Source organism: Labrus mixtus, chromosome 13 (assembly GCF_963584025.1).
Source record: "Labrus mixtus chromosome 13, fLabMix1.1, whole genome shotgun sequence".
Lineage (NCBI taxonomy): Eukaryota > Metazoa > Chordata > Actinopteri > Labriformes > Labridae > Labrus > Labrus mixtus.
Genome location: NC_083624.1, coordinates 2,115,697 through 2,139,746, shown reverse-complemented (window position 1 = coordinate 2,139,746; position 24,050 = coordinate 2,115,697). Strand labels below are relative to the sequence as shown.

General features: G+C 35.1%; 24 non-coding genes across 24 annotated transcripts; 12 read left to right on the top strand and 12 right to left on the bottom strand.

Annotated features, from left to right (window-relative positions):
- Nucleotides 1-852: 852 nt before the first annotated feature.
- On the bottom strand, nt 853-971 carry LOC132987603 (5S ribosomal RNA). The gene has a single exon (XR_009675662.1). It is a non-coding gene; the product is annotated as a 5S ribosomal RNA (ribosomal RNA).
- Nucleotides 972-1,635: 664 nt separating this feature from the next.
- On the top strand, nt 1,636-1,754 carry LOC132987602 (5S ribosomal RNA). Its single transcript, XR_009675661.1, has one exon. It is a non-coding gene; the product is annotated as a 5S ribosomal RNA (ribosomal RNA).
- A 1,075-nt stretch (nt 1,755-2,829) lies between these two features.
- LOC132987601 (5S ribosomal RNA) lies at nt 2,830-2,948 on the bottom strand. Its single transcript, XR_009675660.1, has one exon. It is a non-coding gene; the product is annotated as a 5S ribosomal RNA (ribosomal RNA).
- A 664-nt stretch (nt 2,949-3,612) lies between these two features.
- On the top strand, nt 3,613-3,731 carry LOC132987600 (5S ribosomal RNA). Its single transcript, XR_009675659.1, has one exon. It is a non-coding gene; the product is annotated as a 5S ribosomal RNA (ribosomal RNA).
- Nucleotides 3,732-4,787: 1,056 nt separating this feature from the next.
- Nucleotides 4,788-4,906, bottom strand: LOC132987599 (5S ribosomal RNA). The gene has a single exon (XR_009675658.1). It is a non-coding gene; the product is annotated as a 5S ribosomal RNA (ribosomal RNA).
- A 664-nt stretch (nt 4,907-5,570) lies between these two features.
- LOC132987597 (5S ribosomal RNA) lies at nt 5,571-5,689 on the top strand. The gene has a single exon (XR_009675656.1). It is a non-coding gene; the product is annotated as a 5S ribosomal RNA (ribosomal RNA).
- Nucleotides 5,690-6,746: 1,057 nt separating this feature from the next.
- On the bottom strand, nt 6,747-6,865 carry LOC132987596 (5S ribosomal RNA). The gene has a single exon (XR_009675655.1). It is a non-coding gene; the product is annotated as a 5S ribosomal RNA (ribosomal RNA).
- Nucleotides 6,866-7,529: 664 nt separating this feature from the next.
- On the top strand, nt 7,530-7,648 carry LOC132987617 (5S ribosomal RNA). The gene has a single exon (XR_009675675.1). It is a non-coding gene; the product is annotated as a 5S ribosomal RNA (ribosomal RNA).
- A 1,056-nt stretch (nt 7,649-8,704) lies between these two features.
- On the bottom strand, nt 8,705-8,823 carry LOC132987595 (5S ribosomal RNA). Its single transcript, XR_009675654.1, has one exon. It is a non-coding gene; the product is annotated as a 5S ribosomal RNA (ribosomal RNA).
- Nucleotides 8,824-9,489: 666 nt separating this feature from the next.
- Nucleotides 9,490-9,608, top strand: LOC132987594 (5S ribosomal RNA). The gene has a single exon (XR_009675653.1). It is a non-coding gene; the product is annotated as a 5S ribosomal RNA (ribosomal RNA).
- Nucleotides 9,609-10,665: 1,057 nt separating this feature from the next.
- Nucleotides 10,666-10,784, bottom strand: LOC132987593 (5S ribosomal RNA). The gene has a single exon (XR_009675652.1). It is a non-coding gene; the product is annotated as a 5S ribosomal RNA (ribosomal RNA).
- Nucleotides 10,785-11,450: 666 nt separating this feature from the next.
- LOC132987592 (5S ribosomal RNA) lies at nt 11,451-11,569 on the top strand. Its single transcript, XR_009675651.1, has one exon. It is a non-coding gene; the product is annotated as a 5S ribosomal RNA (ribosomal RNA).
- A 1,057-nt stretch (nt 11,570-12,626) lies between these two features.
- On the bottom strand, nt 12,627-12,745 carry LOC132987591 (5S ribosomal RNA). Its single transcript, XR_009675650.1, has one exon. It is a non-coding gene; the product is annotated as a 5S ribosomal RNA (ribosomal RNA).
- A 666-nt stretch (nt 12,746-13,411) lies between these two features.
- On the top strand, nt 13,412-13,530 carry LOC132987636 (5S ribosomal RNA). The gene has a single exon (XR_009675693.1). It is a non-coding gene; the product is annotated as a 5S ribosomal RNA (ribosomal RNA).
- A 1,057-nt stretch (nt 13,531-14,587) lies between these two features.
- On the bottom strand, nt 14,588-14,706 carry LOC132987590 (5S ribosomal RNA). The gene has a single exon (XR_009675649.1). It is a non-coding gene; the product is annotated as a 5S ribosomal RNA (ribosomal RNA).
- Nucleotides 14,707-15,371: 665 nt separating this feature from the next.
- Nucleotides 15,372-15,490, top strand: LOC132987635 (5S ribosomal RNA). The gene has a single exon (XR_009675692.1). It is a non-coding gene; the product is annotated as a 5S ribosomal RNA (ribosomal RNA).
- Nucleotides 15,491-16,547: 1,057 nt separating this feature from the next.
- On the bottom strand, nt 16,548-16,666 carry LOC132987589 (5S ribosomal RNA). Its single transcript, XR_009675648.1, has one exon. It is a non-coding gene; the product is annotated as a 5S ribosomal RNA (ribosomal RNA).
- Nucleotides 16,667-17,331: 665 nt separating this feature from the next.
- On the top strand, nt 17,332-17,450 carry LOC132987634 (5S ribosomal RNA). The gene has a single exon (XR_009675691.1). It is a non-coding gene; the product is annotated as a 5S ribosomal RNA (ribosomal RNA).
- Nucleotides 17,451-18,507: 1,057 nt separating this feature from the next.
- Nucleotides 18,508-18,626, bottom strand: LOC132987588 (5S ribosomal RNA). The gene has a single exon (XR_009675647.1). It is a non-coding gene; the product is annotated as a 5S ribosomal RNA (ribosomal RNA).
- Nucleotides 18,627-19,291: 665 nt separating this feature from the next.
- On the top strand, nt 19,292-19,410 carry LOC132987632 (5S ribosomal RNA). Its single transcript, XR_009675689.1, has one exon. It is a non-coding gene; the product is annotated as a 5S ribosomal RNA (ribosomal RNA).
- A 1,056-nt stretch (nt 19,411-20,466) lies between these two features.
- Nucleotides 20,467-20,585, bottom strand: LOC132987586 (5S ribosomal RNA). Its single transcript, XR_009675645.1, has one exon. It is a non-coding gene; the product is annotated as a 5S ribosomal RNA (ribosomal RNA).
- A 665-nt stretch (nt 20,586-21,250) lies between these two features.
- Nucleotides 21,251-21,369, top strand: LOC132987631 (5S ribosomal RNA). Its single transcript, XR_009675688.1, has one exon. It is a non-coding gene; the product is annotated as a 5S ribosomal RNA (ribosomal RNA).
- Nucleotides 21,370-22,426: 1,057 nt separating this feature from the next.
- Nucleotides 22,427-22,545, bottom strand: LOC132987585 (5S ribosomal RNA). The gene has a single exon (XR_009675644.1). It is a non-coding gene; the product is annotated as a 5S ribosomal RNA (ribosomal RNA).
- Nucleotides 22,546-23,210: 665 nt separating this feature from the next.
- LOC132987630 (5S ribosomal RNA) lies at nt 23,211-23,329 on the top strand. Its single transcript, XR_009675687.1, has one exon. It is a non-coding gene; the product is annotated as a 5S ribosomal RNA (ribosomal RNA).
- The last annotated feature ends 721 nt before the right edge of the window (nt 23,330-24,050 follow it).

The following is a 24,050-nucleotide window of genomic DNA, read 5'->3' as shown; positions in this document are numbered from 1 at the left end:
ATGTGAGGGGATCAAATATGTATGCCCCACAGGGTTATGAGTTCTACATGAAACATTGCAATGGCTGATTTATTCATTTGTCATTCAAGATTACCTCAAAACAAGTAAGTGGTGATAAAAACATCATTTCCAGTTGTCCCTTATATCTTAATCAATCACTAATGATTAGGCTACTATAATAATCCTAAATCTTGTGTGCCTTAATGCAACATTTAAACTTATTTCTGCTGTTCACTTTAGTGCTGGAAAGGTGCCTCTGAACAGTTTGCAGTATTGAAAACCTTAATAAATCCACAGTAAAAGTCATTATGTGAAATGGTCAATTTCTGAAAAAACGTCAATTAATTCTGAAAAAATATTGATTGATAAGTAAGCATCACTTGTTTGCGGGTTTTTTTTCATTCAATCTTAATAGTAATCATTTATAATAATTCCTGATTTGGTGTAAATGTTTATTATTGATGTGAAAACATTTATAATGATGGTGAATATTTCCAGCTGAATCAAATGTACAATATGGCTACCAGAGTGTTGTGGGGAAGTAAAGAGTAACCTAAAACAAAAAGAATCAAGTTAAGTACAAGTAATTAAAATATGTTAATGCAGTAGTCCTTACTTAAGTAGGCTATATGTACTTTTTGAATGTAAAACTGACATTTGAAAACAGCCTCCAGAGAGTGTAATATGTATTAATACTCACTGAAAACATTGATGAAAATTGCAACAAGAACAAAAAAAAAGAGGACAGGCTGCCAAATAAAATCATGTTTCATTTTCCAATGGCCTGTCTCTCTCAGTCCTTTCTCCACTAGTGAGGCAACAGCGCCCCCTACTGGCTGAATGAGATACAAAAGCTTACAGCACCTGGTATTCCCAGGCGGTCTCCCATCCAAGTACTAACCAGGCCCGACCCTGCTTAGCTTCCGAGATCGGACGAGATCGGGCGTGTTCAGGGTGGTATGGCCGTAAGCGAAGGTGTCTGTATGTACTGGTCTACTTATAGATGGTAAAACTTCACCTGGCTGCAGGTCTCCACATCGCTCAGTCGACATGTCTTTTTTAATGCCTTAGCCTTTGTCTTCATATTAAAAGTTCTGTGATGCACAATGAATTCAAAACTTCAAATGGGTTTATTATTAACAGTGTAGATGCGTCTGTTCTGGCTGTCAGACTTTTTATAGGTAATCTGAACAACTATTAACCATATAATACAGAAAAACTGCGAGCTTAATAGTTCAAAAAAAAAACTTTCTATTTGTCTTTTGTTAATTTAAACTCATCTTGTTCTCTTGTATGCAGTAGGCTATATAACGGATCATTTAAACATTTAAAACTAATAGCCTACCCACATTTAGGACTACATACATTTAAATTATTAAATGATTAAACCATTAAATAGATGCTTTTCACATAGGCTTGTTTTTATTTTGTTCTTACATTAGATCTATTTATGATTGACAATGTTTGCAAAAGAAGGCAATCAATTTAATTACTTGAATGAATGAATGAATTTGAAAAGGTAGCCTACTCTTCAATTTATCAGTTTGTATTATTATTTAACTCAGATAATACATTTAAAATAGAATGCTGCGACATTATCCATATATAAATAGACTCTTTACAACAGAAAACTTCGCTTACGGCCATACCACCCTGAACACGCCCGATCTCGTCCGATCTCGGAAGCTAAGCAGGGTCGGGCCTGGTTAGTACTTGGATGGGAGACCGCCTGGGAATACCAGGTGCTGTAAGCTTTTAATACCTGCTTCAGCCAGCAGGGGGCGCTGTGTCCTCCTGCTATGCTCTTTTATTTGTCTATCGTTGCTTCTACTTTCCAATAAAGTAGATTACACTGAATTTTGATCGGGGAGCATCTATAGCATATACAGGGACTGATTGTAATAATTATGAATTGTCATATAATTAGTAAGTTTTCCTTTGTGATTCCTAATGGAGGATTTTTAGTTATAATGGAGAATGTGAGGGGATCAAATATGTATGCCCCACAGGGTTATGATTTCTACATGAAACATTGCAATGGCTGATTTATTCATTTGTCATTCAAGATTACCTCAAAACAAGTAAGTGGTGATAAAAACATCATTTCCAGTTGTCCCTTATATCTTAATCAATCACTAATGATTAGGCTACTATAATAATCCTAAATCTTGTGTGCCTTAATGCAACATTTAAACTTATTTCTGCTGTTCACTTTAGTGCTGGAAAGGTGCCTCTGAACAGTTTGCAGTATTGAAAACCTTAATAAATCCACAGTAAAAGTCATTATGTGAAATGGTCAATTTCTGAAAAAACGTCAATTAATTCTGAAAAAATATTGATTGATAAGTAAGCATCACTTGTTTGCGGGTTTTTTTTCATTCAATCTTAATAGTAATCATTTATAATAATTCCTGATTTGGTGTAAATGTTTATTATTGATGTGAAAACATTTATAATGATGGTGAATATTTCCAGCTGAATCAAATGTACAATATGGCTACCAGAGTGTTGTGGGGAAGTAAAGAGTAACCTAAAACAAAAAGAATCAAGTTGAGTACAAGTAATTAAAATATGTTAATGCAGTAGTCCTTACTTAAGTAGGCTATATGTACTTTTTGAATGTAAAACTGACATTTGAAAACAGCCTCCAGAGAGTGTAATATGTATTAATACTCACTGAAAACATTGATGAAAATTGCAACAAGAACAAAAAAAAAGAGGACAGGCTGCCAAATAAAATCATGTTTCATTTTCCACTGGCCTGTTTCTCTCAGTCCTTTCTCCACTAGTGAGGCAACAGCGCCCCCTACTGGCTGAATGAGATATAAAAGCTTACAGCACCTGGTATTCCCAGGCGGTCTCCCATCCAAGTACTAACCAGGCCCGACCCTGCTTAGCTTCCGAGATCGGACGAGATCGGGCGTGTTCAGGGTGGTATGGCCGTAAGCGAAGGTGTCTGTATGTACTGGTCTACTTATAGATGGTAAAACTTCACCTGGCTGCAGGTCTCCACATCGCTCAGTCGACATGTCTTTTTTAATGCCTTAGCCTTTGTCTTCATATTAAAAGTTCTGTGATGCACAATGAATTCAAAACTTCAAATGGGTTTATTATTAACAGTGTAGATGCGTCTGTTCTGGCTCTCAGACTTTTTATAGGTAATCTCAACAACTATTAACCATATAATACAGAAAAACTGCGAGCTTAATAGTTCAAAAAAAAAACTTTCTATTTGTCTTTTGTTAATTTAAACTCATCTTGTTCTCTTGTATGCAGTAGGCTATATAACGGATCATTTAAACATTTAAAACTAATAGCCTACCCACATTTAGGACTACATACATTTAAATTATTAAATTATTAAACCATTAAATAGATGCTTTTCACATAGGCTTGTTTTTATTTTGTTCTTACATTAGATCTATTTATGATTGACAATGTTTGCAAAAGAAGGCAATCAATTTAATTACTTGAATGAATGAATGAATTTGAAAAGGTAGCCTACTCTTCAATTTATCGGTTTGTATTATTATTTAACTCAGATAATACATTTAAAATAGAATGCTGCGACATTATCCATATATAAATAGACTCTGTACAACAGTAAACTTCGCTTACGGCCATACCACCCTGAACACGCCCGATCTCGTCCGATCTCGGAAGCTAAGCAGGGTCGGGCCTGGTTAGTACTTGGATGGGAGACCGCCTGGGAATACCAGGTGCTGTAAGCTTTTGTGTCCTCCTGCTATGGACTGTAGTTCTCTTTTATTTGTCTATCGTTGCTTCTACTTTCCAATAAAGTAGCTTACACTGAATTTTGATCGGGGAGCATCTATAGCATATACAGGGACTGATTGTAAGAATTATGAATTGTCATATAATTAGTAAGTTTTCCTTTGTGATTCCTAATGGAGGATTTTTAGTTATAATGGAGAATGTGAGGGGATCAAATATGTATGCCCCACAGGGTTATGATTTCTACATGAAACATTGCAATGGCTGATTTATTCATTTGTCATTCAAGATTACCTCAAAACAAGTAAGTGCTGATAAAAACATCATTTCCAGTTGTCCCTTATATCTTAATCAATCACTAATGATTAGGCTACTATAATAATCCTAAATCTTGTGTGCCTTAATGCAACATTTAAACTTATTTCTGCTGTTCACTTTAGTGCTGGAAAGGTGCCTCGGAACAGTTTGCAGTATTGAAAACCTTAATAAATCCACAGTAAAAGTCATTATGTGAAATGGTCAATTTCTGAAAAAACGTCAATTAATTCTGAAAAAATATTGATTGATAAGTAAGCATCACTTGTTTGCGGGTTTTTTTTCATTCAATCTTAATAGTAATCATTTATAATAATTCCTGATTTGGTGTAAATGTTTATTATTGATGTGAAAACATTTATAATGATGGTGAATATTTCCAGCTGAATCAAATGTACAATATGGCTACCAGAGTGTTGTGGGGAAGTAAAGAGTAACCTAAAACAAAAAGAATCAAGTTAAGTACAAGTAATTAAAAGATGTTAATGCAGTAGTCCTTACTTAAGTAGGCTATATGTACTTTTTGAATGTAAAACTGACATTTGAAAACAGCCTCCAGAGAGTGTAATATGTATTAATACTCACTGAAAACATTGATGAAAATTGCAACAAGAACAAAAAAAAAGAGGACAGGCTGCCAAATAAAATCATGTTTCATTTTCCACTGGCCTGTCTCTCTCAGTCCTTTCTCCACTAGTGAGGCAACAGCGCCCCCTACTGGCTGAATGAGATATAAAAGCTTACAGCACCTGGTATTCCCAGGCGGTCTCCCATCCAAGTACTAACCAGGCCCGACCCTGCTTAGCTTCCGAGATCGGACGAGATCGGGCGTGTTCAGGGTGGTATGGCCGTAAGCGAAGGTGTCTGTATGTACTGCTCTACTTATAGATGGTAAAACTTCACCTGGCTGCAGGTCTCCACATCGCTCAGTCGACATGTCTTTTTTAATGCCTTAGCCTTTGTCTTCATATTAAAAGTTCTGTGATGCACAATGAATTCAAAACTTCAAATGGGTTTATTATTAACAGTGTAGATGCGTCTGTTCTGGCTCTCAGACTTTTTATAGGTAATCTCAACAACTATTAACCATATAATACAGAAAAACTGCGAGCTTAATAGTTCAAAAAAAAAACTTTCTATTTGTCTTTTGTTAATTTAAACTCATCTTGTTCTCTTGTATGCAGTAGGCTATATAACGGATCATTTAAACATTTAAAACTAATAGCCTACCCACATTTAGGACTACATACATTTAAATTATTAAATTATTAAACCATTAAATAGATGCTTTTCACATAGGCTTGTTTTTATTTTGTTCTTACATTAGATCTATTTATGATTGACAATGTTTGCAAAAGAAGGCAATCAATTTAATTACTTGAATGAATGAATGAATTTGAAAAGGTAGCCTACTCTTCAATTTATCGGTTTGTATTATTATTTAACTCAGATAATACATTTAAAATAGAATGCTGCGACATTATCCATATATAAATAGACTCTGTACAACAGTAAACTTCGCTTACGGCCATACCACCCTGAACACGCCCGATCTCGTCCGATCTCGGAAGCTAAGCAGGGTCGGGCCTGGTTAGTACTTGGATGGGAGACCGCCTGGGAATACCAGGTGCTGTAAGCTTTTGTGTCCTCCTGCTATGGACTGTAGTTCTCTTTTATTTGTCTATCGTTGCGTCTACTTTCCAATAAAGTAGCTTACACTGAATTTTGATCGGGGAGCATCTATAGCATATACAGGGACTGATTGTAAGAATTATGAATTGTCATATAATTAGTAAGTTTTCCTTTGTGATTCCTAATGAAGGATTTTTAGTTATAATGGAGAATGTGAGGGGATCAAATATGTATGCCCCACAGGGTTATGATTTCTACATGAAACATTGCAATGGCTGATTTATTCATTTGTCATTCAAGATTACCTCAAAACAAGTAAGTGGTGATAAAAACATCATTTCCAGTTGTCCCTTATATCTTAATCAATCACTAATGATTAGGCTACTATAATAATCCTAAATCTTGTGTGCCTTAATGCAACATTTAAACTTATTTCTGCTGTTCACTTTAGTGCTGGAAAGGTGCCTCGGAACAGTTTGCAGTATTGAAAACCTAAATAAATCCACAGTAAAAGTCATTATGTGAAATGGTCAATTTCTGAAAAAACGTCAATTAATTCTGAAAAAATATTGATTGATAAGTAAGCATCACTTGTTTGCGGGGTTTTTTTTCATTCAATCTTAATAGTAATCATTTATAATAATTCCTGATTTGGTGTAAATGTTTATTATTGATGTGAAAACATTTATAATGATGGTGAATATTTCCAGCTGAATCAAATGTACAATATGGCTACCAGAGTGTTGTGGGGAAGTAAAGAGTAACCTAAAACAAAAAGAATCAAGTTAAGTACAAGTAATTAAAAGATGTTAATGCAGTAGTCCTTACTTAAGTAGGCTATATGTACTTTTTGAATGTAAAACTGACATTTGAAAACAGCCTCCAGAGAGTGTAATATGTATTAATACTCACTGAAAACATTGATGAAAATTGCAACAAGAACAAAAAAAAAGAGGACAGGCTGCCAAATAAAATCATGTTTCATTTTCCACTGGCCTGTCTCTCTCAGTCCTTTCTCCACTAGTGAGGCAACAGCGCCCCCTGCTGGCTGAATGAGATATAAAAGCTTACAGCACCTGGTATTCCCAGGCGGTCTCCCATCCAAGTACTAACCAGGCCCGACCCTGCTTAGCTTCCGAGATCGGACGAGATCGGGCGTGTTCAGGGTGGTATGGCCGTAAGCGAAGGTGTCTGTATGTACTGCTCTACTTATAGATGGTAAAACTTCACCTGGCTGCAGGTCTCCACATCGCTCAGTCGACATGTCTTTTTTAATGCCTTAGCCTTTGTCTTCATATTAAAAGTTCTGTGATGCACAATGAATTCAAAACTTCAAATGGGTTTATTATTAACAGTGTAGATGCGTCTGTTCTGGCTCTCAGACTTTTTATAGGTAATCTCAACAACTATTAACCATATAATACAGAAAAACTGCGAGCTTAATAGTTCAAAAAAAAAACTTTCTATTTGTCTTTTGTTAATTTAAACTCATCTTGTTCTCTTGTATGCAGTAGGCTATATAACGGATCATTTAAACATTTAAAACTAATAGCCTACCCACATTTAGGACTACATACATTTAAATTATTAAATTATTAAACCATTAAATAGATGCTTTTCACATAGGCTTGTTTTTATTTTGTTCTTACATTAGATCTATTTATGATTGACAATGTTTGCAAAAGAAGGCAATCAATTTAATTACTTGAATGAATGAATGAATTTGAAAAGGTAGCCTACTCTTCAATTTATCGGTTTGTATTATTATTTAACTCAGATAATACATTTAAAATAGAATGCTGCGACATTATCCATATATAAATAGACTCTGTACAACAGTAAACTTCGCTTACGGCCATACCACCCTGAACACGCCCGATCTCGTCCGATCTCGGAAGCTAAGCAGGGTCGGGCCTGGTTAGTACTTTGATGGGAGACCGCCTGGGAATACCAGGTGCTGTAAGCTTTTGTGTCCTCCTGCTATGGACTGTAGTTCTCTTCTATTTGTCTATCGTTGCTTCTACTTTCCAATAAAGTAGCTTACACTGAATTTTGATCGGGGAGCATCTATAGCATATACAGGGACTGATTGTAAGAATTATGAATTGTCATATAATTAGTAAGTTTTCCTTTGTGATTCCTAATGGAGGATTTTTAGTTATAATGGAGAATGTGAGGGGATCAAATATGTATGCCCCACAGGGTTATGATTTCTACATGAAACATTGCAATGGCTGATTTATTCATTTGTCATTCAAGATTACCTCAAAACAAGTAAGTGCTGATAAAAACATCATTTCCAGTTGTCCCTTATATCTTAATCAATCACTAATGATTAGGCTACTATAATAATCCTAAATCTTGTGTGCCTTAATGCAACATTTAAACTTATTTCTGCTGTTCACTTTAGTGCTGGAAAGGTGCCTCGGAACAGTTTGCAGTATTGAAAACCTTAATAAATCCACAGTAAAAGTCATTATGTGAAATGGTCAATTTCTGAAAAAACGTCAATTAATTCTGAAAAAATATTGATTGATAAGTAAGCATCACTTGTTTGCGGGTTTTTTTTCATTCAATCTTAATAGTAATCATTTATAATAATTCCTGATTTGGTGTAAATGTTTATTATTGATGTGAAAACATTTATAATGATGGTGAATATTTCCAGCTGAATCAAATGTACAATATGGCTACCAGAGTGTTGTGGGGAAGTAAAGAGTAACCTAAAACAAAAAGAATCAAGTTAAGTACAAGTAATTAAAAGATGTTAATGCAGTAGTCCTTACTTAAGTAGGCTATATGTACTTTTTGAATGTAAAACTGACATTTGAAAACAGCCTCCAGAGAGTGTAATATGTATTAATACTCACTGAAAACATTGATGAAAATTGTAACAAGAACAAAAAAAAAGAGGACAGGCTGCCAAATAAAATCATGTTTCATTTTCCACTGGCCTGTTTCTCTCAGTCCTTTCTCCATTAGTGAGGCAACAGCGCCCCCTGCTGGCTGAATGAGATATAAAAGCTTACAGCACCTGGTATTCCCAGGCGGTCTCCCATCCAAGTACTAACCAGGCCCGACCCTGCTTAGCTTCCGAGATCGGACGAGATCGGGCGTGTTCAGGGTGGTATGGCCGTAAGCGAAGGTGTCTGTATGTACTGCTCTACTTATAGATGGTAAAACTTCACCTGGCTGCAGGTCTCCACATCGCTCAGTCGACATGTCTTTTTTAATGCCTTAGCCTTTGTCTTCATATTAAAAGTTCTGTGATGCACAATGAATTCAAAACTTCAAATGGGTTTATTATTAACAGTGTAGATGCGTCTGTTCTGGCTCTCAGACTTTTTATAGGTAATCTCAACAACTATTAACCATATAATACAGAAAAACTGCGAGCTTAATAGTTCAAAAAAAAAAAACTTTCTATTTGTCTTTTGTTAATTTAAACTCATCTTGTTCTCTTGTATGCAGTAGGCTATATAACGGATCATTTAAACATTTAAAACTAATAGCCTACCCACATTTAGGACTACATACATTTAAATTATTAAATTATTAAACCATTAAATAGATGCTTTTCACATAGGCTTGTTTTTATTTTGTTCTTACATTAGATCTATTTATGATTGACAATGTTTGCAAAAGAAGGCAATCAATTTAATTACTTGAATGAATGAATGAATTTGAAAAGGTAGCCTACTCTTCAATTTATCGGTTTGTATTATTATTTAACTCAGATAATACATTTAAAATAGAATGCTGCGACATTATCCATATATAAATAGACTCTGTACAACAGTAAACTTCGCTTACGGCCATACCACCCTGAACACGCCCGATCTCGTCCGATCTCGGAAGCTAAGCAGGGTCGGGCCTGGTTAGTACTTGGATGGGAGACCGCCTGGGAATACCAGGTGCTGTAAGCTTTTGTGTCCTCCTGCTATGGACTGTAGTTCTCTTTTATTTGTCTATCGTTGCTTCTACTTTCCAATAAAGTAGCTTACACTGAATTTTGATCGGGGAGCATCTATAGCATATACAGGGACTGATTGTAAGAATTATGAATTGTCATATAATTAGTAAGTTTTCCTTTGTGATTCCTAATGGAGGATTTTTAGTTATAATGGAGAATGTGAGGGGATCAAATATGTATGCCCCACAGGGTTATGATTTCTACATGAAACATTGCAATGGCTGATTTATTCATTTGTCATTCAAGATTACCTCAAAACAAGTAAGTGGTGATAAAAACATCATTTCCAGTTGTCCCTTATATCTTAATCAATCACTAATGATTAGGCTACTATAATAATCCTAAATCTTGTGTGCCTTAATGCAACATTTAAACTTATTTCTGCTGTTCACTTTAGTGCTGGAAAGGTGCCTCGGAACAGTTTGCAGTATTGAAAACCTTAATAAATCCACAGTAAAAGTCATTATGTGAAATGGTCAATTTCTGAAAAAACGTCAATTAATTCTGAAAAAATATTGATTGATAAGTAAGCATCACTTGTTTGCGGGGTTTTTTTTCATTCAATCTTAATAGTAATCATTTATAATAATTCCTGATTTGGTGTAAATGTTTATTATTGATGTGAAAACATTTATAATGATGGTGAATATTTCCAGCTGAATCAAATGTACAATATGGCTACCAGAGTGTTGTGGGGAAGTAAAGAGTAACCTAAAACAAAAAGAATCAAGTTAAGTACAAGTAATTAAAAGATGTTAATGCAGTAGTCCTTACTTAAGTAGGCTATATGTACTTTTTGAATGTAAAACTGACATTTGAAAACAGCCTCCAGAGAGTGTAATATGTATTAATACTCACTGAAAACATTGATGAAAATTGCAACAAGAACAAAAAAAAAGAGGACAGGCTGCCAAATAAAATCATGTTTCATTTTCCACTGGCCTGTTTCTCTCAGTCCTTTCTCCATTAGTGAGGCAACAGCGCCCCCTGCTGGCTGAATGAGATATAAAAGCTTACAGCACCTGGTATTCCCAGGCGGTCTCCCATCCAAGTACTAACCAGGCCCGACCCTGCTTAGCTTCCGAGATCGGACGAGATCGGGCGTGTTCAGGGTGGTATGGCCGTAAGCGAAGGTGTCTGTATGTACTGCTCTACTTATAGATGGTAAAACTTCACCTGGCTGCAGGTCTCCACATCGCTCAGTCGACATGTCTTTTTTAATGCCTTAGCCTTTGTCTTCATATTAAAAGTTCTGTGATGCACAATGAATTCAAAACTTCAAATGGGTTTATTATTAACAGTGTAGATGCGTCTGTTCTGGCTCTCAGACTTTTTATAGGTAATCTCAACAACTATTAACCATATAATACAGAAAAACTGCGAGCTTAATAGTTCAAAAAAAAAAAACTTTCTATTTGTCTTTTGTTAATTTAAACTCATCTTGTTCTCTTGTATGCAGTAGGCTATATAACGGATCATTTAAACATTTAAAACTAATAGCCTACCCACATTTAGGACTACATACATTTAAATTATTAAATTATTAAACCATTAAATAGATGCTTTTCACATAGGCTTGTTTTTATTTTGTTCTTACATTAGATCTATTTATGATTGACAATGTTTGCAAAAGAAGGCAATCAATTTAATTACTTGAATGAATGAATGAATTTGAAAAGGTAGCCTACTCTTCAATTTATCGGTTTGTATTATTATTTAACTCAGATAATACATTTAAAATAGAATGCTGCGACATTATCCATATATAAATAGACTCTGTACAACAGTAAACTTCGCTTACGGCCATACCACCCTGAACACGCCCGATCTCGTCCGATCTCGGAAGCTAAGCAGGGTCGGGCCTGGTTAGTACTTGGATGGGAGACCGCCTGGGAATACCAGGTGCTGTAAGCTTTTGTGTCCTCCTGCTATGGACTGTAGTTCTCTTTTATTTGTCTATCGTTGCTTCTACTTTCCAATAAAGTAGCTTACACTGAATTTTGATCGGGGAGCATCTATAGCATATACAGGGACTGATTGTAAGAATTATGAATTGTCATATAATTAGTAAGTTTTCCTTTGTGATTCCTAATGGAGGATTTTTAGTTATAATGGAGAATGTGAGGGGATCAAATATGTATGCCCCACAGGGTTATGATTTCTACATGAAACATTGCAATGGCTGATTTATTCATTTGTCATTCAAGATTACCTCAAAACAAGTAAGTGGTGATAAAAACATCATTTCCAGTTGTCCCTTATATCTTAATCAATCACTAATGATTAGGCTACTATAATAATCCTAAATCTTGTGTGCCTTAATGCAACATTTAAACTTATTTCTGCTGTTCACTTTAGTGCTGGAAAGGTGCCTCGGAACAGTTTGCAGTATTGAAAACCTTAATAAATCCACAGTAAAAGTCATTATGTGAAATGGTCAATTTCTGAAAAAACGTCAATTAATTCTGAAAAAATATTGATTGATAAGTAAGCATCACTTGTTTGCGGGGTTTTTTTTCATTCAATCTTAATAGTAATCATTTATAATAATTCCTGATTTGGTGTAAATGTTTATTATTGATGTGAAAACATTTATAATGATGGTGAATATTTCCAGCTGAATCAAATGTACAATATGGCTACCAGAGTGTTGTGGGGAAGTAAAGAGTAACCTAAAACAAAAAGAATCAAGTTAAGTACAAGTAATTAAAAGATGTTAATGCAGTAGTCCTTACTTAAGTAGGCTATATGTACTTTTTGAATGTAAAACTGACATTTGAAAACAGCCTCCAGAGAGTGTAATATGTATTAATACTCACTGAAAACATTGATGAAAATTGCAACAAGAACAAAAAAAAAGAGGACAGGCTGCCAAATAAAATCATGTTTCATTTTCCACTGGCCTGTTTCTCTCAGTCCTTTCTCCATTAGTGAGGCAACAGCGCCCCCTGCTGGCTGAATGAGATATAAAAGCTTACAGCACCTGGTATTCCCAGGCGGTCTCCCATCCAAGTACTAACCAGGCCCGACCCTGCTTAGCTTCCGAGATCGGACGAGATCGGGCGTGTTCAGGGTGGTATGGCCGTAAGCGAAGGTGTCTGTATGTACTGCTCTACTTATAGATGGTAAAACTTCACCTGGCTGCAGGTCTCCACATCGCTCAGTCGACATGTCTTTTTTAATGCCTTAGCCTTTGTCTTCATATTAAAAGTTCTGTGATGCACAATGAATTCAAAACTTCAAATGGGTTTATTATTAACAGTGTAGATGCGTCTGTTCTGGCTCTCAGACTTTTTATAGGTAATCTCAACAACTATTAACCATATAATACAGAAAAACTGCGAGCTTAATAGTTCAAAAAAAAAAAACTTTCTATTTGTCTTTTGTTAATTTAAACTCATCTTGTTCTCTTGTATGCAGTAGGCTATATAACGGATCATTTAAACATTTAAAACTAATAGCCTACCCACATTTAGGACTACATACATTTAAATTATTAAATTATTAAACCATTAAATAGATGCTTTTCACATAGGCTTGTTTTTATTTTGTTCTTACATTAGATCTATTTATGATTGACAATGTTTGCAAAAGAAGGCAATCAATTTAATTACTTGAATGAATGAATGAATTTGAAAAGGTAGCCTACTCTTCAATTTATCAGTTTGTATTATTATTTAACTCAGATAATACATTTAAAATAGAATGCTGCGACATTATCCATATATAAATAGACTCTGTACAACAGTAAACTTCGCTTACGGCCATACCACCCTGAACACGCCCGATCTCGTCCGATCTCGGAAGCTGAGCAGGGTCGGGCCTGGTTAGTACTTGGATGGGAGACCGCCTGGGAATACCAGGTGCTGTAAGCTTTTGTGTCCTCCTGCTATGGACTGTAGTTCTCTTTTATTTGTCTATCGTTGCTTCTACTTTCCAATAAAGTAGCTTACACTGAATTTTGATCGGGGAGCATCTATAGCATATACAGGGACTGACTGTAATAATTATGAATTGTCATATAATTAGTAAGTTTTCCTTTGTGATTCCTAATGGAGGATTTTTAGTTATAATGGAGAATGTGAGGGGATCAAATATGTATGCCCCACAGGGTTATGATTTCTACATGAAACATTGCAATGGCTGATTTATTCATTTGTCATTCAAGATTACCTCAAAACAAGTAAGTGGTGATAAAAACATCATTTCCAGTTGTCCCTTATATCTTAATCAATCACTAATGATTAGGCTACTATAATAATCCTAAATCTTGTGTGCCTTAATGCAACATTTAAACTTATTTCTGCTGTTCACTTTAGTGCTGGAAAGGTGCCTCTGAACAGTTTGCAGTATTGAAAACCTTAATAAATCCACAGTAAAAGTCATTATGTGAAATGGTCAATTTCTGAAAAAACGTCAATTAATTCTGAAAAAATATTGATTGATAAGTAAGCATCACTTGTTTGCGGGGTTTTTTTTCATTCAATCTTAATAGTAATCATTTATAATAATTCCTGATTTGGTGTAAATGTTTATTATTGATGTGAAAACATTTATAATGATGGTGAATATTTCCAGCTGAATCAAATGTACAATATGGCTACCAGAGTGTTGTGGGGAAGTAAAGAGTAACCTAAAACAAAAAGAATCAAGTTAAGTACAAGTAATTAAAAGATGTTAATGCAGTAGTCCTTACTTAAGTAGGCTATATGTACTTTTTGAATGTAAAACTGACATTTGAAAACAGCCTCCAGAGAGTGTAATATGTATTAATACTCACTGAAAACATTGATGAAAATTGCAACAAGAACAAAAAAAAAGAGGACAGGCTGCCAAATAAAATCATGTTTCATTTTCCACTGGCCTGTTTCTCTCAGTCCTTTCTCCATTAGTGAGGCAACAGCGCCCCCTGCTGGCTGAATGAGATATAAAAGCTTACAGCACCTGGTATTCCCAGGCGGTCTCCCATCCAAGTACTAACCAGGCCCGACCCTGCTTAGCTTCCGAGATCGGACGAGATCGGGCGTGTTCAGGGTGGTATGGCCGTAAGCGAAGGTGTCTGTATGTACTGCTCTACTTATAGATGGTAAAACTTCACCTGGCTGCAGGTCTCCACATCGCTCAGTCGACATGTCTTTTTTAATGCCTTAGCCTTTGTCTTCATATTAAAAGTTCTGTGATGCACAATGAATTCAAAACTTCAAATGGGTTTATTATTAACAGTGTAGATGCGTCTGTTCTGGCTCTCAGACTTTTTATAGGTAATCTCAACAACTATTAACCATATAATACAGAAAAACTGCGAGCTTAATAGTTCAAAAAAAAAAACTTTCTATTTGTCTTTTGTTAATTTAAACTCATCTTGTTCTCTTGTATGCAGTAGGCTATATAACGGATCATTTAAACATTTAAAACTAATAGCCTACCCACATTTAGGACTACATACATTTAAATTATTAAATTATTAAACCATTAAATAGATGCTTTTCACATAGGCTTGTTTTTATTTTGTTCTTACATTAGATCTATTTATGATTGACAATGTTTGCAAAAGAAGGCAATCAATTTAATTACTTGAATGAATGAATGAATTTGAAAAGGTAGCCTACTCTTCAATTTATCAGTTTGTATTATTATTTAACTCAGATAATACATTTAAAATAGAATGCTGCGACATTATCCATATATAAATAGACTCTGTACAACAGTAAACTTCGCTTACGGCCATACCACCCTGAACACGCCCGATCTCGTCCGATCTCGGAAGCTGAGCAGGGTCGGGCCTGGTTAGTACTTGGATGGGAGACCGCCTGGGAATACCAGGTGCTGTAAGCTTTTGTGTCCTCCTGCTATGGACTGTAGTTCTCTTTTATTTGTCTATCGTTGCTTCTACTTTCCAATAAAGTAGCTTACACTGAATTTTGATCGGGGAGCATCTATAGCATATACAGGGACTGACTGTAATAATTATGAATTGTCATACAATTAGTAAGTTTTCCTTTGTGATTCCTAATGAAGGATTTTTAGTTATAATGGAGAATGTGAGGGGATCAAATATGTATGCCCCACAGGGTTATGATTTCTACATGAAACATTGCAATGGCTGATTTATTCATTTGTCATTCAAGATTACCTCAAAACAAGTAAGTGGTGATAAAAACATCATTTCCAGTTGTCCCTTATATCTTAATCAATCACTAATGATTAGGCTACTATAATAATCCTAAATCTTGTGTGCCTTAATGCAACATTTAAACTTATTTCTGCTGTTCACTTTAGTGCTGGAAAGGTGCCTCGGAACAGTTTGAAGTATTGAAAACCTTAATAAATCCACAGTAAAAGTCATTATGTGAAATGGTCAATTTCTGAAAAAACGTCAATTAATTCTGAAAAAATATTGATTGATAAGTAAGCATCACTTGTTTGCGGGGTTTTTTTTCATTCAATCTTAATAGTAATCATTTATAATAATTCCTGATTTGGTGTAAATGTTTATTATTGATGTGAAAACATTTATAATGATGGTGAATATTTCCAGCTGAATCAAATGTACAATATGGCTACCAGAGTGTTGTGGGGAAGTAAAGAGTAACCTAAAACAAAAAGAATCAAGTTAAGTACAAGTAATTAAAAGATGTTAATGCAGTAGTCCTTACTTAAGTAGGCTATATGTACTTTTTGAATGTAAAACTGACATTTGAAAACAGCCTCCAGAGAGTGTAATATGTATTAATACTCACTGAAAACATTGATGAAAATTGCAACAAGAACAAAAAAAAAGAGGACAGGCTGCCAAATAAAATCATGTTTCATTTTCCACTGGCCTGTTTCTCTCAGTCCTTTCTCCATTAGTGAGGCAACAGCGCCCCCTGCTGGCTGAATGAGATATAAAAGCTTACAGCACCTGGTATTCCCAGGCGGTCTCCCATCCAAGTACTAACCAGGCCCGACCCTGCTTAGCTTCCGAGATCGGACGAGATCGGGCGTGTTCAGGGTGGTATGGCCGTAAGCGAAGGTGTCTGTATGTACTGCTCTACTTATAGATGGTAAAACTTCACCTGGCTGCAGGTCTCCACATCGCTCAGTCGACATGTCTTTTTTAATGCCTTAGCCTTTGTCTTCATATTAAAAGTTCTGTGATGCACAATGAATTCAAAACTTCAAATGGGTTTATTATTAACAGTGTAGATGCGTCTGTTCTGGCTCTCAGACTTTTTATAGGTAATCTCAACAACTATTAACCATATAATACAGAAAAACTGCGAGCTTAATAGTTCAAAAAAAAAAACTTTCTATTTGTCTTTTGTTAATTTAAACTCATCTTGTTCTCTTGTATGCAGTAGGCTATATAACGGATCATTTAAACATTTAAAACTAATAGCCTACCCACATTTAGGACTACATACATTTAAATTATTAAATTATTAAACCATTAAATAGATGCTTTTCACATAGGCTTGTTTTTATTTTGTTCTTACATTAGATCTATTTATGATTGACAATGTTTGCAAAAGAAGGCAATCAATTTAATTACTTGAATGAATGAATGAATTTGAAAAGGTAGCCTACTCTTCAATTTATCAGTTTGTATTATTATTTAACTCAGATAATACATTTAAAATAGAATGCTGCGACATTATCCATATATAAATAGACTCTGTACAACAGTAAACTTCGCTTACGGCCATACCACCCTGAACACGCCCGATCTCGTCCGATCTCGGAAGCTGAGCAGGGTCGGGCCTGGTTAGTACTTGGATGGGAGACCGCCTGGGAATACCAGGTGCTGTAAGCTTTTGTGTCCTCCTGCTATGGACTGTAGTTCTCTTTTATTTGTCTATCGTTGCTTCTACTTTCCAATAAAGTAGCTTACACTGAATTTTGATCGGGGAGCATCTATAGCATATACAGGGACTGACTGTAATAATTATGAATTGTCATACAATTAGTAAGTTTTCCTTTGTGATTCCTAATGAAGGATTTTTAGTTATAATGGAGAATGTGAGGGGATCAAATATGTATGCCCCACAGGGTTATGATTTCTACATGAAACATTGCAATGGCTGATTTATTCATTTGTCATTCAAGATTACCTCAAAACAAGTAAGTGGTGATAAAAACATCATTTCCAGTTGTCCCTTATATCTTAATCAATCACTAATGATTAGGCTACTATAATAATCCTAAATCTTGTGTGCCTTAATGCAACATTTAAACTTATTTCTGCTGTTCACTTTAGTGCTGGAAAGGTGCCTCGGAACAGTTTGAAGTATTGAAAACCTTAATAAATCCACAGTAAAAGTCATTATGTGAAATGGTCAATTTCTGAAAAAACGTCAATTAATTCTGAAAAAATATTGATTGATAAGTAAGCATCACTTGTTTGCGGGGTTTTTTTTCATTCAATCTTAATAGTAATCATTTATAATAATTCCTGATTTGGTGTAAATGTTTATTATTGATGTGAAAACATTTATAATGATGGTGAATATTTCCAGCTGAATCAAATGTACAATATGGCTACCAGAGTGTTGTGGGGAAGTAAAGAGTAACCTAAAACAAAAAGAATCAAGTTAAGTACAAGTAATTAAAAGATGTTAATGCAGTAGTCCTTACTTAAGTAGGCTATATGTACTTTTTGAATGTAAAACTGACATTTGAAAACAGCCTCCAGAGAGTGTAATATGTATTAATACTCACTGAAAACATTGATGAAAATTGCAACAAGAACAAAAAAAAAGAGGACAGGCTGCCAAATAAAATCATGTTTCATTTTCCACTGGCCTGTTTCTCTCAGTCCTTTCTCCATTAGTGAGGCAACAGCGCCCCCTGCTGGCTGAATGAGATATAAAAGCTTACAGCACCTGGTATTCCCAGGCGGTCTCCCATCCAAGTACTAACCAGGCCCGACCCTGCTTAGCTTCCGAGATCGGACGAGATCGGGCGTGTTCAGGGTGGTATGGCCGTAAGCGAAGGTGTCTGTATGTACTGCTCTACTTATAGATGGTAAAACTTCACCTGGCTGCAGGTCTCCACATCGCTCAGTCGACATGTCTTTTTTAATGCCTTAGCCTTTGTCTTCATATTAAAAGTTCTGTGATGCACAATGAATTCAAAACTTCAAATGGGTTTATTATTAACAGTGTAGATGCGTCTGTTCTGGCTCTCAGACTTTTTATAGGTAATCTCAACAACTATTAACCATATAATACAGAAAAACTGCGAGCTTAATAGTTCAAAAAAAAAAACTTTCTATTTGTCTTTTGTTAATTTAAACTCATCTTGTTCTCTTGTATGCAGTAGGCTATATAACGGATCATTTAAACATTTAAAACTAATAGCCTACCCACATTTAGGACTACATACATTTAAATTATTAAATTATTAAACCATTAAATAGATGCTTTTCACATAGGCTTGTTTTTATTTTGTTCTTACATTAGATCTATTTATGATTGACAATGTTTGCAAAAGAAGGCAATCAATTTAATTACTTGAATGAATGAATGAATTTGAAAAGGTAGCCTACTCTTCAATTTATCAGTTTGTATTATTATTTAACTCAGATAATACATTTAAAATAGAATGCTGCGACATTATCCATATATAAATAGACTCTGTACAACAGTAAACTTCGCTTACGGCCATACCACCCTGAACACGCCCGATCTCGTCCGATCTCGGAAGCTGAGCAGGGTCGGGCCTGGTTAGTACTTGGATGGGAGACCGCCTGGGAATACCAGGTGCTGTAAGCTTTTGTGTCCTCCTGCTATGGACTGTAGTTCTCTTTTATTTGTCTATCGTTGCTTCTACTTTCCAATAAAGTAGCTTACACTGAATTTTGATCGGGGAGCATCTATAGCATATACAGGGACTGACTGTAATAATTATGAATTGTCATATAATTAGTAAGTTTTCCTTTGTGATTCCTAATGAAGGATTTTTAGTTATAATGGAGAATGTGAGGGGATCAAATATGTATGCCCCACAGGGTTATGATTTCTACATGAAACATTGCAATGGCTGATTTATTCATTTGTCATTCAAGATTACCTCAAAACAAGTAAGTGCTGATAAAAACATCATTTCCAGTTGTCCCTTATATCTTAATCAATCACTAATGATTAGGCTACTATAATAATCCTAAATCTTGTGTGCCTTAATGCAACATTTAAACTTATTTCTGCTGTTCACTTTAGTGCTGGAAAGGTGCCTCGGAACAGTTTGAAGTATTGAAAACCTTAATAAATCCACAGTAAAAGTCATTATGTGAAATGGTCAATTTCTGAAAAAACGTCAATTAATTCTGAAAAAATATTGATTGATAAGTAAGCATCACTTGTTTGCGGGGTTTTTTTCATTCAATCTTAATAGTAATCATTTATAATAATTCCTGATTTGGTGTAAATGTTTATTATTGATGTGAAAACATTTATAATGATGGTGAATATTTCCAGCTGAATCAAATGTACAATATGGCTACCAGAGTGTTGTGGGGAAGTAAAGAGTAACCTAAAACAAAAAGAATCAAGTTAAGTACAAGTAATTAAAAGATGTTAATGCAGTAGTCCTTACTTAAGTAGGCTATATGTACTTTTTGAATGTAAAACTGACATTTGAAAACAGCCTCCAGAGAGTGTAATATGTATTAATACTCACTGAAAACATTGATGAAAATTGCAACAAGAACAAAAAAAAAGAGGACAGGCTGCCAAATAAAATCATGTTTCATTTTCCACTGGCCTGTTTCTCTCAGTCCTTTCTCCATTAGTGAGGCAACAGCGCCCCCTGCTGGCTGAATGAGATATAAAAGCTTACAGCACCTGGTATTCCCAGGCGGTCTCCCATCCAAGTACTAACCAGGCCCGACCCTGCTTAGCTTCCGAGATCGGACGAGATCGGGCGTGTTCAGGGTGGTATGGCCGTAAGCGAAGGTGTCTGTATGTACTGCTCTACTTATAGATGGTAAAACTTCACCTGGCTGCAGGTCTCCACATCGCTCAGTCGACATGTCTTTTTTAATGCCTTAGCCTTTGTCTTCATATTAAAAGTTCTGTGATGCACAATGAATTCAAAACTTCAAATGGGTTTATTATTAACAGTGTAGATGCGTCTGTTCTGGCTCTCAGACTTTTTATAGGTAATCTCAACAACTATTAACCATATAATACAGAAAAACTGCGAGCTTAATAGTTCAAAAAAAAAAACTTTCTATTTGTCTTTTGTTAATTTAAACTCATCTTGTTCTCTTGTATGCAGTAGGCTATATAACGGATCATTTAAACATTTAAAACTAATAGCCTACCCACATTTAGGACTACATACATTTAAATTATTAAATTATTAAACCATTAAATAGATGCTTTTCACATAGGCTTGTTTTTATTTTGTTCTTACATTAGATCTATTTATGATTGACAATGTTTGCAAAAGAAGGCAATCAATTTAATTACTTGAATGAATGAATGAATTTGAAAAGGTAGCCTACTCTTCAATTTATCAGTTTGTATTATTATTTAACTCAGATAATACATTTAAAATAGAATGCTGCGACATTATCCATATATAAATAGACTCTGTACAACAGTAAACTTCGCTTACGGCCATACCACCCTGAACACGCCCGATCTCGTCCGATCTCGGAAGCTGAGCAGGGTCGGGCCTGGTTAGTACTTGGATGGGAGACCGCCTGGGAATACCAGGTGCTGTAAGCTTTTGTGTCCTCCTGCTATGGACTGTAGTTCTCTTTTATTTGTCTATCGTTGCTTCTACTTTCCAATAAAGTAGCTTACACTGAATTTTGATCGGGGAGCATCTATAGCATATACAGGGACTGACTGTAATAATTATGAATTGTCATACAATTAGTAAGTTTTCCTTTGTGATTCCTAATGAAGGATTTTTAGTTATAATGGAGAATGTGAGGGGATCAAATATGTATGCCCCACAGGGTTATGATTTCTACATGAAACATTGCAATGGCTGATTTATTCATTTGTCATTCAAGATTACCTCAAAACAAGTAAGTGCTGATAAAAACATCATTTCCAGTTGTCCCTTATATCTTAATCAATCACTAATGATTAGGCTACTATAATAATCCTAAATCTTGTGTGCCTTAATGCAACATTTAAACTTATTTCTGCTGTTCACTTTAGTGCTGGAAAGGTGCCTCTGAACAGTTTGCAGTATTGAAAACCTTAATAAATCCACAGTAAAAGTCATTATGTGAAATGGTCAATTTCTGAAAAAACGTCAATTAATTCTGAAAAAATATTGATTGATAAGTAAGCATCACTTGTTTGCGGGGTTTTTTTTCATTCAATCTTAATAGTAATCATTTATAATAATTCCTGATTTGGTGTAAATGTTTATTATTGATGTGAAAACATTTATAATGATGGTGAATATTTCCAGCTGAATCAAATGTACAATATGGCTACCAGAGTGTTGTGGGGAAGTAAAGAGTAACCTAAAACAAAAAGAATCAAGTTAAGTACAAGTAATTAAAAGATGTTAATGCAGTAGTCCTTACTTAAGTAGGCTATATGTACTTTTTGAATGTAAAACTGACATTTGAAAACAGCCTCCAGAGAGTGTAATATGTATTAATACTCACTGAAAACATTGATGAAAATTGCAACAAGAACAAAAAAAAAGAGGACAGGCTGCCAAATAAAATCATGTTTCATTTTCCACTGGCCTGTTTCTCTCAGTCCTTTCTCCATTAGTGAGGCAACAGCGCCCCCTGCTGGCTGAATGAGATATAAAAGCTTACAGCACCTGGTATTCCCAGGCGGTCTCCCATCCAAGTACTAACCAGGCCCGACCCTGCTTAGCTTCCGAGATCGGACGAGATCGGGCGTGTTCAGGGTGGTATGGCCGTAAGCGAAGGTGTCTGTATGTACTGCTCTACTTATAGATGGTAAAACTTCACCTGGCTGCAGGTCTCCACATCGCTCAGTCGACATGTCTTTTTTAATGCCTTAGCCTTTGTCTTCATATTAAAAGTTCTGTGATGCACAATGAATTCAAAACTTCAAATGGGTTTATTATTAACAGTGTAGATGCGTCTGTTCTGGCTCTCAGACTTTTTATAGGTAATCTCAACAACTATTAACCATATAATACAGAAAAACTGCGAGCTTAATAGTTCAAAAAAAAAAACTTTCTATTTGTCTTTTGTTAATTTAAACTCATCTTGTTCTCTTGTATGCAGTAGGCTATATAACGGATCATTTAAACATTTAAAACTAATAGCCTACCCACATTTAGGACTACATACATTTAAATTATTAAATTATTAAACCATTAAATAGATGCTTTTCACATAGGCTTGTTTTTATTTTGTTCTTACATTAGATCTATTTATGATTGACAATGTTTGCAAAAGAAGGCAATCAATTTAATTACTTGAATGAATGAATGAATTTGAAAAGGTAGCCTACTCTTCAATTTATCAGTTTGTATTATTATTTAACTCAGATAATACATTTAAAATAGAATGCTGCGACATTATCCATATATAAATAGACTCTGTACAACAGTAAACTTCGCTTACGGCCATACCACCCTGAACACGCCCGATCTCGTCCGATCTCGGAAGCTGAGCAGGGTCGGGCCTGGTTAGTACTTGGATGGGAGACCGCCTGGGAATACCAGGTGCTGTAAGCTTTTGTGTCCTCCTGCTATGGACTGTAGTTCTCTTTTATTTGTCTATCGTTGCTTCTACTTTCCAATAAAGTAGCTTACACTGAATTTTGATCGGGGAGCATCTATAGCATATACAGGGACTGACTGTAATAATTATGAATTGTCATATAATTAGTAAGTTTTCCTTTGTGATTCCTAATGAAGGATTTTTAGTTATAATGGAGAATGTGAGGGGATCAAATATGTATGCCCCACAGGGTTATGATTTCTACATGAAACATTGCAATGGCTGATTTATTCATTTGTCATTCAAGATTACCTCAAAACAAGTAAGTGGTGATAAAAACATCATTTCCAGTTGTCCCTTATATCTTAATCAATCACTAATGATTAGGCTACTATAATAATCCTAAATCTTGTGTGCCTTAATGCAACATTTAAACTTATTTCTGCTGTTCACTTTAGTGCTGGAAAGGTGCCTCGGAACAGTTTGAAGTATTGAAAACCTTAATAAATCCACAGTAAAAGTCATTATGTGAAATGGTCAATTTCTGAAAAAACGTCAATTAATTCTGAAAAAATATTGATTGATAAGTAAGCATCACTTGTTTGCGGGGTTTTTTTCATTCAATCTTAATAGTAATCATTTATAATAATTCCTGATTTGGTGTAAATGTTTATTATTGATGTGAAAACATTTATAATGATGGTGAATATTTCCAGCTGAATCAAATGTACAATA